The sequence below is a fragment of the Heterocephalus glaber genome, unplaced genomic scaffold (genome assembly GCF_053883595.1).
Source record: "Heterocephalus glaber isolate CG9 unplaced genomic scaffold, H.glaber_assembly_v1.0 deba00001457, whole genome shotgun sequence".
Taxonomy (NCBI): Eukaryota; Metazoa; Chordata; class Mammalia; order Rodentia; family Bathyergidae; genus Heterocephalus; species Heterocephalus glaber.
The window spans coordinates 7,479,728-7,498,031 of record NW_028258305.1 but is presented as its reverse complement, the minus strand read 5'-3'; the positions used below and the strand labels follow the sequence as shown (position 1 = coordinate 7,498,031).

General features: G+C 38.6%; 2 protein-coding genes and 1 pseudogene across 5 annotated transcripts in view; 2 read left to right on the top strand and 1 right to left on the bottom strand.

The window, feature by feature from the left end:
* Positions 1–18,304, top strand: part of B3gnt2 (UDP-GlcNAc:betaGal beta-1,3-N-acetylglucosaminyltransferase 2) — a 202,236-nt gene that overhangs the window by 73,874 nt on the left and 110,058 nt on the right. The gene's annotated exons all lie outside the window — the stretch shown is intronic.
* Positions 1–18,304, top strand: part of Commd1 (copper metabolism domain containing 1) — a 140,715-nt gene that overhangs the window by 114,073 nt on the left and 8,338 nt on the right. The window lies entirely within an intron of this gene.
* On the bottom strand, positions 8,585–13,017 carry LOC110350284 (ubiquitin carboxyl-terminal hydrolase 15-like; annotated as a pseudogene).

The following is an 18,304-nucleotide window of genomic DNA, read 5'->3' as shown; positions in this document are numbered from 1 at the left end:
CATCATTAAGAATATGAAAAGTAGTCCTTAAACTGACCATATTTGTAATACATATAACCCATGGCCAGAATATATAAAGAACTCTTACAGCTCATTAATAGATAACCCAATTAAAAAGTAGACACAGAAGATGATAAATAGCCAGTACAGCACAAGGAAAGATATGCAACACTAGAATCAGATAAATACTAATCAGTACAATGACAAGATCATATTATACACTCATTAGGGAGGTGAAGTTAAAAGTTTTAAAAGAACAGATCTCAGCTTAGGTGTGAACCAGTTAGAACTTTCGAATACTGCTAATGTGAATGTAAAATGATAAAACCATTTTGGAAAACAACATAGAAATTGCTTATATTACTGTTCAGAACCAACAGTTCTGTTCTTAAGTTTTTACTTAAGAGGAATGAAAACACATGTTCACAATAGATGTGTACGTACAAGTTGATTATCCCTTAGTTGACTATCTGAAATTCTTGAGACCAGAAGTGTTTCAGATTTTGGTTTGAAATCCACTTGATCTGCAAAGAGGGTAGCTACTTCTGCTTTTTTTTGAGTTCCTGTCACATGGAGTATTTTCCACCCTTTAACTTTCAGTCAATGAGTTTCTTTTTGAATTAAGTGTGTTTCTTGTATGCAGCATATTGTTGGATCTTGCTTCTTGTCCCATTCTGCCAGACTATTTCTTTTAAATGGTGAATTGAGACCATTAACATTGATGGTCATAACTGATACGAATTGACTTATCATTGTCATGACTTTTTCTTTTTGTTGGATTCTCCCCCTTTGCATTTAATTTCTTGTCGTGCCCAATGGATTCATTCTGCTTTGCTTCCTGGGGTTGTGATCCTTGTTGTCTTTTCCTAGGATATTGTCTAAAATTTTTTGGAGTGTTGGTTTGGTATTCATGAAGTTCCTAAGGTGCTCTTTGTCATGAAAGTATCTTATTTCTCCATTAATTTTGAAAGATAGTTTTGCAGGGTACATCAATCTGGGTTGGAGGCTGTTTTCCTTTAGAGCTTGGAATACATCACTCCAAGATCTTCCTGCCTTGAGGGTTTGCATTGAGAAGTCTGCTGTGATTCTGATGGGCTTTCCTTTGTATGTGAGTTATTTCTTTTCTCTAACTGCTTGTAGAATTTTGTTCTTCTGTTGGGTTTCTGGAATCCTAATTATGATATGCCTATGGGTAGATTTTTTTTTTTGATCAAGGCTCATTGGAGTCTTATATGCCTCACTTATCTGTATGTCAAGTTCTTTTCCCCTGCTTGGGAAGTTTTCTGCCATCACTTCTGTGAAAAGTTTTTTTATGTCATCGGCACTCTTTCCTGTTTCTTCATCGACTCCAGTCAGTCTTATGTTATTCTTCTTTGCATGGTCTAGCAGCTGCTGGATTGATTTCTCAGGGTCCCTTACAATTTTAAAGAATTTTTCTAAAAAAGATAAATATAAAGAGTTTATAAATGAAAAAAAAAAAGAAATTTTTCTTTTCATGGTCACTAATTACAGTCTTATCTTGTATATCTGAAATTCTGTCTTCACATTGGCTCATTCTGCTGCATAAGCTTTCAATGGAGTTTTCAATCTCCTGGAAATCTGTTTGTATCTATTTTATGGATTTCATTTGATTCCTATGTTGAGATTCCATCATGTCTCTCAGCTCCTCTATTTTTTATCTATGTCCTCTCTAGATTTATTAATCATGTCTTACACTGTGGGTACAATCTCTTCTGTTATCTGAGAAATTATATCTGATTTCATTCTTTCCAGATCCTCTTTTGTTGCCAGTTCAGCGAGTCCAGGTGGTTGAGTGTCAGAGTGTTCCATCTTGTTTCCCTTTGGGGTTGCTGTAGGTGATCTGTAAGTCTGGTTTTGAGGCTTGTTTACCTGTCTTCTTATTTCGACTGGGGCGGGGGTGGAGGTGGATGTGTGCTGCTGGCACCCATGCAGCTCACCTCCTCTGAGCTGGGAGTGGTGCTCTATATTTATCTTCTTGCATTCTGTTGTGGTGACACATACCTGCAATCCCAACACTTGGGAGGCTAAGGAAGGAGGCCAAGGCTACCTTGGGCAATCTAGTGAGTTCAAGGCCAGCCTGGACTACATGTTGATATTGAGACCATGTCTCAAACAAAACACCTGTAAAATAATGATGTGATTTTTTAAAAAGGGAATCATTTGGTGTCCTTGATCAGAAAAGCAGGCAGATGACAGGCAGATTTTATGATTACAAATACACAGAACCCTGGATTTAAATAGGTATTTTGGTTAGTGTTGGAGTGGTTTAGAGTAATGAGAGAAGGAATCTCATTCCAGGAGCTTCACACTCTAGTCTCTAGAACAGCGAAGGTAAACCTTGCTTCCAGCTCTCCTGCCAATGGTAACAAGTAGCTATATAGTGAATCCTCCCTGCTTCTCCACCTCTCCACCAAGAAGGAAGGAATAAAAGCCATTGTGAGAACTTAGTCTCTTTATTGTATGCTTCTCAGCTTGCATCCTGTGTATGTATTATTTCAGCTGAGCTTCTGCCCCATCACACCACTGCAGACATAGTAGAAGTTTTCCAAATGCAGCTAGGATGATGTTATGGCTTATATATAGATGTCCCCCCAAAGCCTCATGCAGTCATAAGTGGGACCTTTGGGGGTGTCTGGATCCTGGTTTGTGATACTGGGATAATGGATATATGGTACTGGATTACTCCACAAATTGGTTTAGCTCTAGGTGTGAATAATGGGAAGGCCCACCCTGGGTGTAGGTGACCCTATCCAATAGGCTTCTAGCCTAGACAGGCTAAAAGTCTAGAAGGTTTGCTGCTTGCTGCTTTCTGCCTGCCCTGCCATGGATTATTTCTTCTCTGCCATAACTCCCTCCATGCCATCCTGCCTTGGAGCCAGCCAACTATGAACTGAAACCTCTATAAACTGTGAGCTGAAATAAACCTTTGCTTCTTTAACTTTTGAGTGTTGAGTATTTTGTCTCAGCAATGAGAAAACTAACAAGATAGATGTGCTCATTGCTTATCCATAAAGTGGTTTTTATTGGCCCCTGTAGATTGACTTTGAGTATCATATAGGCAACACCCAGATTTTCTTTGAGTCTCTGTTAAAGTTAACTGAATCATAGGACAACATTCACATGTGGGTACTTAGTGACTGTTAATGATGATGTTAAGTTATGTATGAATGTGAGTCAGAATTGTGAAATGGTTAAGTGCTCAGGTTCTAAAGCCAGACAGACCTGGGTTTAAAACTGGTTTTGCCACTTACTACTTGTATGGCTTTGGACAAGTTACTCATTATCTTTCCTCTTCTGTAAAATGGGATAAAATTATCTTCTCTGGCATGAAATGATGCATGTACAAAGCTTGACATTTTATATGTGTTCACCAATTGTTAACCAATGTCATTCCTTATTAATGTTATCATTATCACTTTTAAGTATAATTTTGTCTCTCCCAAATTTATTTATGTCTTCAGATTTGTTAGCCTTTTCCCACAGTTTCTCCTACACCTGTCTTTCATGTTGATTTTTCTTTAGCTTTGGCATTCACTTTTTCTCAAAGGCCCAGGAATGTATCCCACTTGCCCTAAACTTTCCTGTTCCCTCTACTACTTCCAGAGTCTACTGAATGAAAGGTGGTGACCAAGTAAGAATCTTATATAGTACTTCCTAGTTAGGACCTGACTACTTGCTGACTTTTACAAGGGACTGAACTTTTAAGCTCTAGTTTATAGAATTGTAGACAATTTTAAGTGGGGCTTACTTTCTTTTCTTCTGTAAGTAGGATGAAAATATATCAAATCTCTTAAAATTCATTGCATTTTCTAACAGTCTGTCAGGCTGAAAAAGATCTGCTTTGGGTCAGATGGGCAAATTCTGTCACTTTTATAATTGTTCAGAATATCTTACCTCTTGGCTTTTTCTCTTTCTATTTAACAGGATTGTTCTAAGGATCAAATGAGACCATGCATATAAAAGGCTTTCTAACCTGAGGGATTATTATTAATGTTAATGTAAGGGATGATTATTTCATTTTGAGCAAAGGACCCAGCAACCTGTGATGTCAGCATTCAACCTTAGGATGAGGATGCAACCTCCTGGCTTCCTACCTCCCTCCACACCATCTCTAGAAGTTTGCAGTAAGCTATTTGAACTTGAGAGGATGGTGACTAACTATGCCTAGTGATTACAAATGCTTTATCCTCCCCCTTAGGCCCACATTCTCTCACAGAATGGTGTGCCAGATCCCTTGTCTAGACTTTGGGACACAGCATGGCAGGCAAGGCACTCAGTAGGATCTAGGAATGGAGAGAGATTTCTTTTGTGCTATTCTCTATTCTCCTTCCTCACAGGTTTTATCTTGGAAGCACCTGTAGATTAAGTGGCATTTCAAAATAAAGTTCAGTGAGAATGAGGCCAGATATGGCTTCTGCCAGGTGGACTTGGCAGACTTGGCCAATCAACAGACAGTTTCTCTCTCTCTCTCTCTCTCTCTCTCTCTCTCTCTCTCTCTCTCTCTCTCTCTCTCTCTCTCTCTGTCTCTGTCTCTCTCTCATGGACTAACTAGTAGAAAATTTTTTTTGGTTTTTTTGTTGTCATTGTTTTTCCATTTGAGGCAGTGTCTTCCTATGTAGATCAGGCTGCTCAAACTCACTATGTAGCCACTCAGGCTGGCCTCACACTTGGCATTGATCCTCCTGCCTCAGCCTCTCAATGCTGGGATTACAGGTATGTACCATCCTTCCTGGCCTAAAAATTCTTATTTGTATAATATGGGCAGAAAACTAAGAATTAAGTGTGAGATTGTTGTCACTGCTGCCATACTATCTTCATTGCCCTCATTGTTAACATCATAATCATCATCATCTCAATCACAAACATCAGATGCTTGATGAGCACAGGACCCTCCAAGCACTGGGGATTTTTACTGACTAACTTGTATTTCCTATCCCAAATACGTATATTTGAATTTCTGTTCTGTAACTCGGAATCTAGCTATATTTGAACAGAAAGTCTTTAAAGAAGTAATTGAGTTAAAAGGAGGCTGTTAGGGTGGGGCTGGGACTGTTAGGTTAGAGGGGACTCTTGTTCTTCTGAGAAGAGAAAGACACCTGAGGTGCTTGTGCACAGAGGCCACATAAGAAGATGGCCATCTGTGAGCCTAAACGAAAGGCTTCAGAAGTACTCACATCTGCTGGCCATTGGTCTTGCTTGGATTGTGAGCAGTAAATTCTTGTGTGTAAGCTATCCTGTCTGTGGTGTTCTTTCTGTTTGGCAGCCTAGCAGACTAATACAGGGATACAAACAGAAAGAGCTTTTGCAGTTGGAGGACAAACAAAATTAGTCTCCACGGTCCTAGCCGCCGCCCCCCCCAAAATCATTTAAATCCTTTTCTCCCCATTAACTTTTCTGAGTTAGAAAGTCATCCTGTCCTTGGTCATTTCAACATTTGCCTTCCTTGCCAATGTAGTGGCACACACCTGTAATCCCAGCTCTGGAAGGCTGAGGCAGGAGGATTGCCATGAGGCCACCTGGAACTACATAGCAAATTCAAGGCCACCCTGAACTACCTAGTGATACCCTATCTAAAACAACAAAAACAGAGCCTGGGATTTAACTCACTGGTGCCACTGCCTGCCTCTCAAGCACAAAGTTCTGAGTTCAATCCCTGGTACTGAAAAAAAAAAAACTGAGCTGGGGATGCCTGACTTGCAAGCACAAGGTCCAGAGTTTGATCCCTGGTACCAAAAAATGAAAACAAACAACAGCAAAACCAGCTTTTTCATTCCTTACATAGATTTATTACTTTCCTCTAAAGAAGGGCCAAGGGAAATGTTTCTATTTTTGCTTAATGGTGCTGTTGTGAATAACTTAAGAAAATGGCATTGAGAAAGCTGGGAGTAGGTAAATTATGCTGTTGGAAGAACAAATTAGTAATCCCTCTAGTTGGAGAAAATCAACAATCCAAAATTGGTTTGATTAGTACGTGGGCTCTGCCTTCTTCCTTGGCCAAGGAGTTTGTCATTCATCACTGCACTCCTATTTTTGTACTAGATGTGGTACATAGTGTTTATGGATCTTAACATGTAGATTATCAGGAGCCCCTAGAAAGCAAGTGCCATTGCATAGTTTATTCCTGCCTCACTACTGATGTTCAGGCAACTCTAGATGACTTGGACTTGGGATGGAAGTGGTAATCATCTCTATTCCTTTCATGTAAATATATTGGAGTTTGTCAAAGTTACTTGCAAATGAGTTTGCTCTAGAATGTACCTCATTAGGGATGTTGATGAACCCCATTTTGTACTTCAAACTAAAACTAGCAATATTCTTTCTTTAATGTGCTAACATTAGTTTTGTCATTTGGGTTCTTAAAAATTGAAGTGAAATTTCTCCCTCCTTCAGTGTGATAATTGGTTTGTGATTTGCCTGCTTAGGCATGATGAAAATCTTTGCTTTGCTTATCTTTGGGGTTTGTATTTGGTGATTATGTGCTTTGGCAGTCTAGAGAGTCTCTGCTTTATGTCTATACTGTTATGTAAACCAAAAGAAGTAGAGATATTCCTCGTTTAATGACCTACCTGTTTAACGACTGTTTGGACTTATGACTTGGCACTTGGACTTATGACTCATTTTTTTTGTACAGTTGTATACATACTGTTTATAGAGTCTGTCTTTTTGTACAGTACAAAAATTTCTACAGTACTATAATTGTTTTTTACAATACTGTAATTTTTGTTGATTGTACTGTGTAGTACGGTATTGTAGTTTTATATTTTCAAGGAACTATAAAATTTTAATTGTGACTAAATGGTTCATTAGGAAGGAAATCTTTAGTTGAAATTTAATTTAGTTTTGTAACAAGAGCATCTTTTAATAAAACCTTATTGTCTTTCCCACAGAAAACCTTTTGATGATGACCTTTTTAAACATATCACAATATGTTTAGCAATATTTATTGGGGTGTGCCTCCCATGAGGCTATGGAAATTATTGGGGCCTCATTAGTGAACAAAGGCTGGAACAAAATATTTCTAGACCTGCTCCTTTATTCACCAAGGGGAGTCCTGTCCAGCAGTTTCCTTAAGCCTAAAGTGTTCTCATTTAATTATCTTAACAAATTTTAGATGACCTGTGAGAACCAGATCACAATAATTTACACATTATTTTTTTGCCTTTTTTTTTTTTTTGGTACTGGGGATCAAACTTGGGTCCTTGTGCTTTCGAGGCAGGCGCTGGAACCACTGAGCTAAATCCCCAGCCCTAATTTACACATTATTTTTTGACCAATGGGGGACTCCCAAGTTATTGTACACAGACAGCAATATGCATTGCATTTGTAAAACCAGTCTCAATATCATTTTGATCAGTTGGCAACCTGGGTGGAAGCATGTCTTTAAAGTTATAGACAAATATTTTTAAAATCTAAAAAAAAAGGCAAAAAGAAGAAAATTGTTGAGTTCGAACAAAACAGCTGTGGATGTTGCAACCAGTCACAATTTGAACAGACAGATGGATAAGCACACATAATTGTTTATAAACCAGAATGCACTTGGATGTATTTGGCCAAGTTGAATTATAATAACCCTTTTACAGTTTTTAGGTTTGTAACTATAAATAAGACTAGTCAGGACTTTTGAAGGTCACTTAACAGAGATCTCTTGTAATAATCAGAAGGAATAAAAACCTTTTACACCTGTGAAAGCAAAGACAGTTTTTAAGATGGGCACTAGGCTGACAGTTTATCTGATTGGAATATCTAGCTATACAGGCTCCTCACTGTTGCTTTGATAGCTGTAGTTGGTGGGTAATCACAGCTGATAGCCATAACTGCTGTTTTGATAGCCACATGTAACTTTCCTGTAGAGAGGCAGACTGTTAAAAGGTAATTTTAACTATTTCCAGGGGTGGATGTTTAAACCAGGTGTGGGTGTTGAAAGAGATTAGGTGGCACTCTTTGGAGCTAAGTATGCATTCTAAACAGTGGGAAAGAAGGCCTGCCAAGGCTCTAATCTGTCCTACTGCAGGTGTCTACCTATGACAGTTTTTTTCCATTTGACCCTTGGACCATAAAGTTATAGGCCTTTCTTTTTCAGAGCCTCAGTTAGCATATGTCTGAGAATAGTGGCCAGCCTGGAGAGAAATCACTATGAGAGAGGCAGTCCTCTGGGGACTGGGGCTGTGCCTATTCTTTAAAACAAATACTATTGAAAACTGTTATTTTCTCAGTCAGGGCAGTGGAGAAAGGACAGAAGAGTGACTCTAAGTATGGCACAAGAACTAAATCCTAACCATCTCAGGTGTAGAAAGACAATTAAGATCAAGAGCTTTTCCAGAGTGAATCTCTAATCTTTAGCAAAACATGCCCCCAGAGACAAAAGCTATGGTTGACTCCAACTGTGTTGCTAAGCAGATAATTAAACCAATAATCAAAGAACCTGAATGGCTGGTTTTTTGCCTCTTGAAAGAGAGGGCCAGGGATTTAACTCAGTGGCACTGCACCTGCCTTCCAAGTGCAAGGTCCTGAGTTCAATCCCCAGTACCAAAAAAAAGAAGAGAGAAAATAAAAGTGTTCTAATAATATTATTTAGGGCCTATTTCCTAATAAATGACTCTGAATCAAAAAGTTTTGGGCCTGGGATGTAGCTCAGCGACACAGTGCCTGCCTGGCAAGCGAGAGGTCCTGAGTTTGATCCCTGGTACCAAAAAAAAAAAAAAAAAAGTTTTTAAAATCCCACCCTGCAAAAGAGATCTATCACCCCCAGAGACAGACAGAAACAGGTAATAGTCCAGAAGAAATCTTAGTCCTAGGACAAAGAGGTCTTCGGGACATTTTAGGTTCTCTATCTAGTCACCTAGGTAGTGACTATCTAGTCTAGGTAGTTCTCTATCTAGTCACTTATCAGTGCTGGCTAAGCTCTCTTTAAACCCACTCTGAAAATATATATCCCCAGGTATCTGTAATACACTTAAACTCACAGATTAAAGTCTGTACCCGTTGTCTTTCATTAGAAGTCCATGTTTGATTTAAAAGTTACATTACATCTTTCCAGCCTACTTCCTCTAAAGACATCAATGTATTTATCAGTGTCATCTGAAAACTTTTTAGGTCTTGATTGATCTGTTTTAGGTCACTGACAGAAAAGGACACATGAATTTGAGTAGTCCCATTTTTGCCCTTTCCTGTAAGGGGTATTGTCCTTGAGGGGCTTCAACAAAACTAGGTAAGGATAGATACAGCTCTGTAGAGGTTTCAATTATAGCTGGCCTGGAAGCCCCAACCTCAGCACCCAAACAACATGTAGGAAAAGCCTCAGACTCAGCAATAATGAGCAAGGTTTTGATTAAAAGTTGTCTTGGAAACCTCATCCTCAGGTTCCAAAGGGTGAGGAAGAATAGCCTCAGGCTCAGTGGTAGTGAATGCCTTAAGGGCCAGGTATCTGGTATTCCTGAGGGTTACATTTATAGGGTTTTTCTTCCAAACTTAAAAGGGATTTATTTGTGATTTCCTATATATATTTAGCTTGTAAATACAAGAAATACAAGATTATAAATGTATTAAGAGACAACTTCTGTTAAAGTTTTCATTGTATTTCACTTTAAGTACTGCACAAGTTAAAATCTGACAAAGGATTTACATTGTTATCTGAAACTCCCCATCTCAGACTTTTGTTTTAATGTGGTGGGTAACTTCATTTTCATAGACAGTCTCTTTTTTATGGCTTCTGGGACTTTCATTAATTAGTGTGCATACAGCTTTCATTTTCTATATCATTGTCATTATTGTTGCTATCTTCATTTTTTTTTTTTTTTGGTACTGGGGATCGAACTTGGGACCTTGAGCTTGTGAGGCAGGCTGTGGCACCACTCTTCATCACTTTCTAATGGGATGCCTGTGGCAGCTGAAGCACCTTTAGTTTCACGGTCAAGAGGGAAAAAAGTCAGTTCCACTGAAAGTGTCTTGTTTCTAATAGAGTACATATGCTGCTTTGGACACAATTTGGTCTTCAGATGCAGTAGAAACACTACTGTCATCAAAATAGTACCATTTTCTATTTTCCATTTTCTTTTTGCAAAAGCAGTATAGTGTCTTCCTCCCATCTGTCCATAGTGGTTGGAAACAACAATCAAATTATAGAGGCAAGGACTTGCATTTGGATTAATTAGGAATTCTGACATATCCAAGTCATTGATAGGAAAATCAACTTAAGTATCCAACTTGTCTCTCATGTTTCAACTGTAAAAAAAATTATTTGAGATGTACTACAAGTACTGGAGGGAGGGACCATAGATCCAATTTCTTTGTGGCTTGCTGATATTCTTTACAATTTGGACAATACCAAGGATCTTCAGCACCTACCTTTTCTTCTGTTGTAAACAGTTCAATACAATCTTTTAATTTCACAAAGGATTTTTTAGGGAAGTTTATATTCCACACTTTCATGTTTTTCAAAATTCTCAGCAGCATTTTCATCAAAATATCTTTTTTTCAGTTCAGGATCCCAATCCAAAGCAAGAAAAGATCTTTCATCTAGCCAAAGCTGCCTGTCATCAAATCTTATATGCCTGATATCATCTTTGATATAGTTGATATCAGTATTGCCTAAATTGTTGAACTGGAATGTAAACAATTGTTTTTTGTGTCCCATGAGTTAACCTTTGCAAGTTTCCTCAGTATATAACCCATTTTCGGAATCATTATCTCCTCCAATTGAATCTTCAGACTGGCTGTTTTCATTTTTTGAGGGAAGTTCTTGATCCTGGCTGGGCTCATCATCTGGTTCATGTTTCCATTTTGCTTGGTGAGACTTCTTCATGTATGCCATTTGGGCCATTCCCAATAATATTTTGGTCCTTACAGCAATGTAGGGATCCGTCAGTTTCTTCAGTTTCAGTAGACATTTTGACATATCAGCATATTCTCAAAAGGAGATTATAAAGTTTATCTTCTGTATTATTTCATGGTACAGTCATAAGAAAAGGCTGACCAAAAAGTGAAGAACTAGTATGGTGGGTATAACTTGAGTGTCTAAATTTTTCTCTTAGGCAAACAGGAATAATCACATGCTCTGTATCTTCTGTCCTATGGATATTAATTTTAAATACATAAATATCATCCCGTTCCATAATACTACTAAGGTTTTCATCCACAGAGAATATTCTGTGAAATCCGTGATTGTATATATTAGTAACTGTCATCTTATCTGCAGGTACTCCTGATAAACCAGAAAATGCTGTACAAAGACCTAGTATATTTCCAGTTTTTGGGACATCCACTTTGTACTGCATAGGTTTAGTAAGTGGATCTACTCTAACTAAATTTACAAGGTACGTTCTTTCTTCACAGGCAGTGGAAGTGTCAAGTAACAAAAAGGATCAAATGTTACCAAGATCTTAGCACACTCAGGACAAACTAAAGTTGATTTGAAAAGGCCATGAAATATATCTACTATGGTAGAATCATTTCTTTTTAGATGGTTTTCCCATGCTTCTTAGCAACCACCTTATCTAGTCTTCCATCAGCATCTTTTAATTGTATATATGGTTGTTTCCTAATTCTATTCAAATCCTCATGTAGCCCATCTAATAGGAAAGCTAGTAGTTCTTGACAATCTTGCTGTTGATAGCCAGAGAATTGAGGTACAAAACGTCCTGCCTGTGTCTTAAATGCTCCTGGGGTGACGTAGCTGAACTTCTCAGACTACATTTGCTTGATGTAGTTCAGCATATGATTTAGCTATTTCACCTCTCATTCCTAAGGGATTGTCAAAATTCAATTCTTCTTGATACTTATAATTGAGGAAATAGTAAGTGGAGGTGTATTGCTCAAACATTGAATAGCTGAGTTCATGAAACACATATTTCCCAAGTTACTTAGGCCACAAAGGCCTGGCTGTTCATTGTTTCTTCCAGGTTCTGAATAATCATAGTTCTTGTAAGCAGTATATGATAGGCGACAATAATTTGAGTTTTTCACATTAGAAGCAGAAGGATCCCTTGGCCACATTCCATCTTCTCTTTTCTGTTCTATCACTAACACCTGTCCTTGGTATAAGCTAGCATCCTGAATGGTGCTGTCTGGTTTATTCAGTGATTCAAATGTATTACTCATGTATTTGTTCCACAATCTGGTCTCCTTTTCATCTGGAATATTGAAGATTTTTCTTATTTCCTTTTCAATTGTATCTATTGTGTCAGCTTTGCTAAATCTTCAAGTTACAGTATTGTTCATGTTTCCATTTTCACAGAGCTTCAATTCTGTGAGATATACTTCTACTTTGCAATGTTTTACAAACATATCCTGTTCAACCACCTTTCGTGCTATTGGCTTCTGATCTTCCATCAATGTGTACCAGCTAACAAGCATATTCCAGCCCTCAGTTGGCAATACTATGTAATCCAATTCATCAATAAGATGCTCCTTAAGTGACTGGGCATCACCATCTTTGAGAAGTCCAGAGTTATCAATGGGTCCAGGATATACATTTTGATCTCCCATCTGGTATTTGTCCCAACTGTCAAAGCCAACGTATTTTTTTCCACTGTTTGAACCAGCAACTATCTACCAAATACCAGTTGTCCCCTTTGTGGAGCTAGGTTTTGAGCAGTGTCGTGATGTCTGAATCCTGGGTTTCCAGATCTGCCGCTCTGCCTTCCGCCATCTTCTTCCACTACCAGTAGCAAAGGCAACTACATTTACAGTTTGAACACAAGGATTATTTTTTAATGCAAAGAAAGTCTGAACATAAGGCAATTTTGACCATTTTTTCTCTTTCTTACAATGTGGTTTTAAGTTGTGAAATAATACTTCCATCTGTATTCCATTTTGTCAGCTTTTATTGCCCTTTTTTACTTCGGTATATTTTAAGGAAATAAGGAATTTTGACATTACTCTCCTGCTGAGATGCAAAAAAGAAACAGCATCCCTTTAATTTTTTTTTTTTTTGGTACCGGGGATCAAACTTGGGTCCTTGCGCTTGTGAGGCAGGCGACAGAACCACTGGGCTAAATCCCCGGCCCTTATCCCTTTAATTTTTATTTGCTTCCTGTGCCCTCGAGGCATCCACCAAGTAGATTCCCCTCCAGGGCATGTGGCTGCCATCTGGAGAGAGAACCAGAAGGCAAGTCAGACTGGACTATCCACCCTTTTACCATCACGCAATTTCATTTTCCCAGGAAACTCATGTTCTTACTCCCCTGGGTGAGTTTTTTTTTTTTTTTTTGTACCGAGTATCAAACTTGGGACCTTGTGCTTGCAAGGCAGGTGGTGGAACTGTTGTGCCCAGATTGTGAGGTCCCAAAGACCACCAGGAGGCCGTTTCCGATGTAAGCACACAAGGGTCGTTTATTCAAGCTTAAGCAGGGACTCTCAATTGTCACCGACACAGCGGATCGAGATTGAGAGCCCTGAGTCCCAAACTAGCAGGGTTTTTATTGAGAATACAACAAGCTTTGGTTATTAGTAGCCAGGTGATTGGTTAATACTTAATACATATGAAGTGTAGGGTTTTGGTTGGCTAGGCTTTGGGGGTCGAAGGGGATTACGTATTGGTTTTTGTGAGGGAGAAAGGGGCAAAGATTAACGGCCGGTTGTTACATACTGATCGTTAGCAGACCCACTAACTAATGGCCGCATCTATCTTGTGTGGACAGTCAGCTCATTAACTGCTTATCCTACAGATAGTGTGCCCGGAACGCTCTTTCCCCGGGCACACAGGTGGTTGGGTAATAAACTCAGGAATTTCAAGTGGTGAATTCCTAGTTTAAGCACAAATTTGAGAGAACAAAGGAGATGGCTCCAAGATGGAGTCATTTTGGTCCCACAGAACCACTGAGCTAAATCCCCGGCCCTCCCCTGGGTGTTTTTAAAAGCACAAGTTGCAATTGATTTCAGCCATAAGGATCATGTTCAAAGAAAGAAGCATTGTTAGCAAAGCAAATAATCAAGAGATCTAGGGCCAGGGATGCAGCACAGCACCTACCTGGCAAGCTCAAGGTCCTGAGTTGTATCCCTGGCACCAAAACAGAGATCTAAACCATTGTTTTCTAATTCTTTGGGAGAGATTGAGGCAGATAGATCAAAGGGCAGCACTTTCTATCCTGTAAAGGAGATCACCTCTAGAAGCAAAAAAAAAAAAAAAATACAATGGCTCGGAGGTATTTCACCCATGAAAAAGCCTGCAAGGCACTTGTGTTATTTACCTAACCACCTAGGCAACCTTGCTTAGCAGCAAGACAAGACTACACTTTATTCAATTTTAATCTAAATTCAATTTAATCTAATTCAATTTTAATCTAAAATTTCAGTGTCTCTGAAGCTTCACAGGTTAAACTTACACTCATCATCTAGAGCCACAATTCACATGTAAGTAAAGGCACATTTATCAATTTCCTACACATACATGAAGAGAAATGTTGACTAAAATCCCTTTTTTACTCTTAATAAAGCATAAGTGTAAGTTACTTGGTTACTATTCTCCTCTGGGAAGGACAAACAGTTATTGCAGGTTGCCTCAGCCTGATTTCTGGAGGTCTAACTAAAAGGTGGTTCTAAAGTTATCTCCCAACAAGTTGGAGAAAAGCTTAGGGTGAGTTTCTAACTTACTATCAGAGTGAAAAAAAAGTCCAAATAAAAGCCAAAGCCATCTACCCCTGCAAAAAAAATCATCACATAGCATTTTACAAGTTTACAGTAAAAGTTTCAAAGTTCACAACTTATCAGTGAAAGTATTTTTTCCTTCCCTACACACATAAATGATGAAAACTAGACCTAGGAGGAGAAAGAGAGAGAGAAGATTAGGGTTCTCCCTTAAACTAAATGTTTTCCTCATCTAGGATGACTTCCCTGTCTTCAGCATTAATAAACACTCATTTTCTATGGTCTCAAAAGTCCTTAGTTGGAAAGGTTAGGGCAATTTTAGAGATCTTCCTTTCTCTAATTTTACAAGCCTCTATAAGGAAAGTGTAAAATAACAGAGAAAGATTAGAAATGACACCAGGAAAGGAGGTCTTTTCATATGCTTATGGTGAGTTATTGAGACAACTATCTCCTGAGTCATCACTCTCTGCCGCAACCCACACAGTGTAGGGTCTGAAGCCGGGGAGAGCGGTGGGAGATGAAGAAAAGACGACGAAGAGACCAAGATTATTCTTGAAGTTTGGGACCAGGTGGAACCATAGCTTGTCAGGAGCAAATGGCCACCTGGAGCACCACGCACTCTTTATTTATAGTGGAAGGCAAACAGGAAGAGAAGGCAGGGCAAATAGTGCTACATGGCCTAGGCAGGATGTAGCGTTATTGTTTTGTGATCCAGACTGTCTCCTGGGGCTGTGCCATCCAGGGTCTACAATATACATCCAGGGTCTCTAATCTATGGAGGAGAAAGGGAGTAGGGATTAGGCAAAAGGCCATCTCAGGCTCAGCCCACAGCAACTCTCAGCCTAGAAAGGCAAGGATGAGGAATCTCAAGAGCTAAGATTGCCTCCTTACCAGCAAAAGATCAGACCAGAAAGGAAACTGAGGTAGAATAGGCTCAACATTTTCCCTGGACTATAGAGAAGGATTAAACCAGTCTGTCCCAGGGCCAAGGATTTAGCTCACTGGTGCTGACGCCTGCCTCAAGGTCCTGAGTTCAATCTCTGGTACAAAAAAAAAACAGTCCTAGTGAAACTCTGGACTAAGTCTTAAGAACTGGATTCTAAGTCTTAAGAACAGTTGACAGCCTACCACCTTTTAACTGGCAAATGGAGTCCTGTGATTTATTAGTAGGCATGTATATTTCTCAGATATAAATTAGATTTCATAAAAAGACCCATTCTGCAGCTTTTTCTTAATTTACTTGTAGTTGTCATTAAAGTCTGCTGGGTGGTGCACTAACACTACTTTTTCCCTAGCGCTGTTTACCAAGTCAAAACAGGTCAAATAAGGAATGTTAGTAAATTCAGCAATTCAGGCTGGGGATTTAGCTCAGTGGTTCCGGCACCTGCTGCACAAGCGCAAGGTCCTGAGTTTGATCCCTGGTACCAAAAAAAAAAAGCAAAAGTAAATTCAGCGACTAAGTCCAAATGCAACATATACAAAACAAGAATAAAATGTAAAATGTCACTTTCTTTGATGGGACATATCTTCCCATGTTCTCAACTTAAATTTACCATTACTTTAACAAAAGATACCACATCATAAGAGACAAGGCCTAAGCAATTGACAAAGACAAAGCATAAAAATTTAAAGGATATGCAATTGGCAAACAAGGATGACAATTTTGATTACCTAAGCACAATCTAGAATTTATGAAACAAAGCAAACTCTTGCCTCTGTCCAGTTATCTGAATGGAACCTCCAAATATGTAGGTTGTATGACCAATGGACCTCCAAATAATATAATGAAAATATTATAATTCACAATCTGCTAGATGTCCGACATACTGAGTTGGTATTCTCTAGAATCAAAGAATGAATTCTAAGAACCGCAGACATTAAGAGTAGGAAGAATTTATTGAGAGAAAGAAAGCTTCTAAGAGAAACAGAAGGGAGGCCCAGAAAGTAGACTGCCCTGGGGATCCAGTTCTTTTCTGCATTGGGCATTCATGGTTTACATGTCTTTTCTAAGTTCTATTTTTTAAATTTATATATATATTTATTGGTACATTTTAGGTATAAAATACATTTACGTTTATCATTGGGTGTTTGTACCAGAACATGATACATCTTAGTTTTTATTTTTTCTCCCATTACCTGTGCACCCTTTACCCCCTCCACCTTTCCCTATTTACACAGAGTTTGATTCCTTTTTTTTTTCTTTCTCATAATTTTTCTTTCTCTTCTTCCCTTTCCCATTCCCCTCCCACCATTCCCTAACCCTTGGACCTTTTCTTATTTCAATTTATCAATTATTCATTTTAATCATTTTCATCCTTATTTACACTTTCAGTTTCTCACACTAGAGAAACTATTTGGGATTTACACATGTGTGTTCATTTCACTTAAGAGTATGGCCTCAATATGCATCCATTTATCTATAAATGTCTCTAGTTTCTCATTCTTTATCACTGAGTAGTACTCCATTTTATAGAAAAACCACATCTTCTTTATCCAGTTTCCAGTCGATGGGCATTTGGGCTGTTTCCAAGCTTTAGCTATTACAAACTGTGCTGCTATAAACATAGGTGCACATATATCGCTGTAGTATGATTCTTCTAATTCTTTGGGGAAGATTCCCAGTAGGGGAATAGCTGGGTCAAATGGGACCTGTAGTCCTAGTTCTTTGAGGTATCTCCATACTGATTTCCACAGTGGTTGCACCAATCTGCATTCCCACCAACAGTGGAGAAGGGTTCCTTTCTCTCCACACCCCTGTCAGCATTTGTTATTTGTTGATTTCTTGATAGCAGCCAATCTTTGTGGGGTGAGGTGGAATCTCAGTGTTGTTTTCATCTGCATCTCTTGAATGACCAGTGATGTTGAACATTTTTTCATATATTTACGTGCTGTTTTTACTTCTTTGTCTGAGAAATGTCTGTTCATTTCAGATGTCCATTTTTGAATTGGGTCTTTGAATTTGGGGGGTCTGATTTTTTTCAGTTCTTTATATATTCTCAATAGTAGACCTTTGTCTGAGGTACAGCTGCTAAATATTTCTTCCTACATTGTAGGTTGTCTCTTAGCTCTGTTGGTAGTTTCTCTTGCAGTGCAGAAGCTTTTTAATATGATGAGATCCCAGTTGTTGATTCTTTGTGCTAGCTCCCGTGCTACTGAAGATTTATTCATAAAGTCTTTTCCTATGCCAGTGTCATCAAGAGTTCTACCTACCTTATCTTCCAGCAAGTTTAGTGTTTCTGGCTTAATATTTAGATTTTCAATGTGCTTCTATTTTAGTTTAGTGCGCAGTGATAGGTATGGGTCTAGTTTTAATCTTTGGCAGGTTGAAACCCAACTTTTCCAGCACCATTTATTAAAGAGGCTATCTTTCTTCCAGTGAGGGTGGTTGGCTCCTTTGTCAAAGATGAGGTGGCTGAGTATGTCTGGAGTTGTTTCTGCATCTTCTAATCTATTCCACTGATCTTCGGGTCTGTTTCTTTGCCAGTACCATGTTGTTTTTATCACAATACCTTTGTAGTATAGTTTCAAGTTGGGGATTGTGATACCCCCAGCCATGTCTCTGTTGCCTAGAATTACTTTTGCTATTCTAGGTTTCTTCTGCTTCCAAATGAATTTTTGGATTGTTTTCTCTAGTTCTGTGAAGTATATTGTTGGAATTTCAATTGACATTGCATTGAATCTATATAGTAATTTTGGAAGT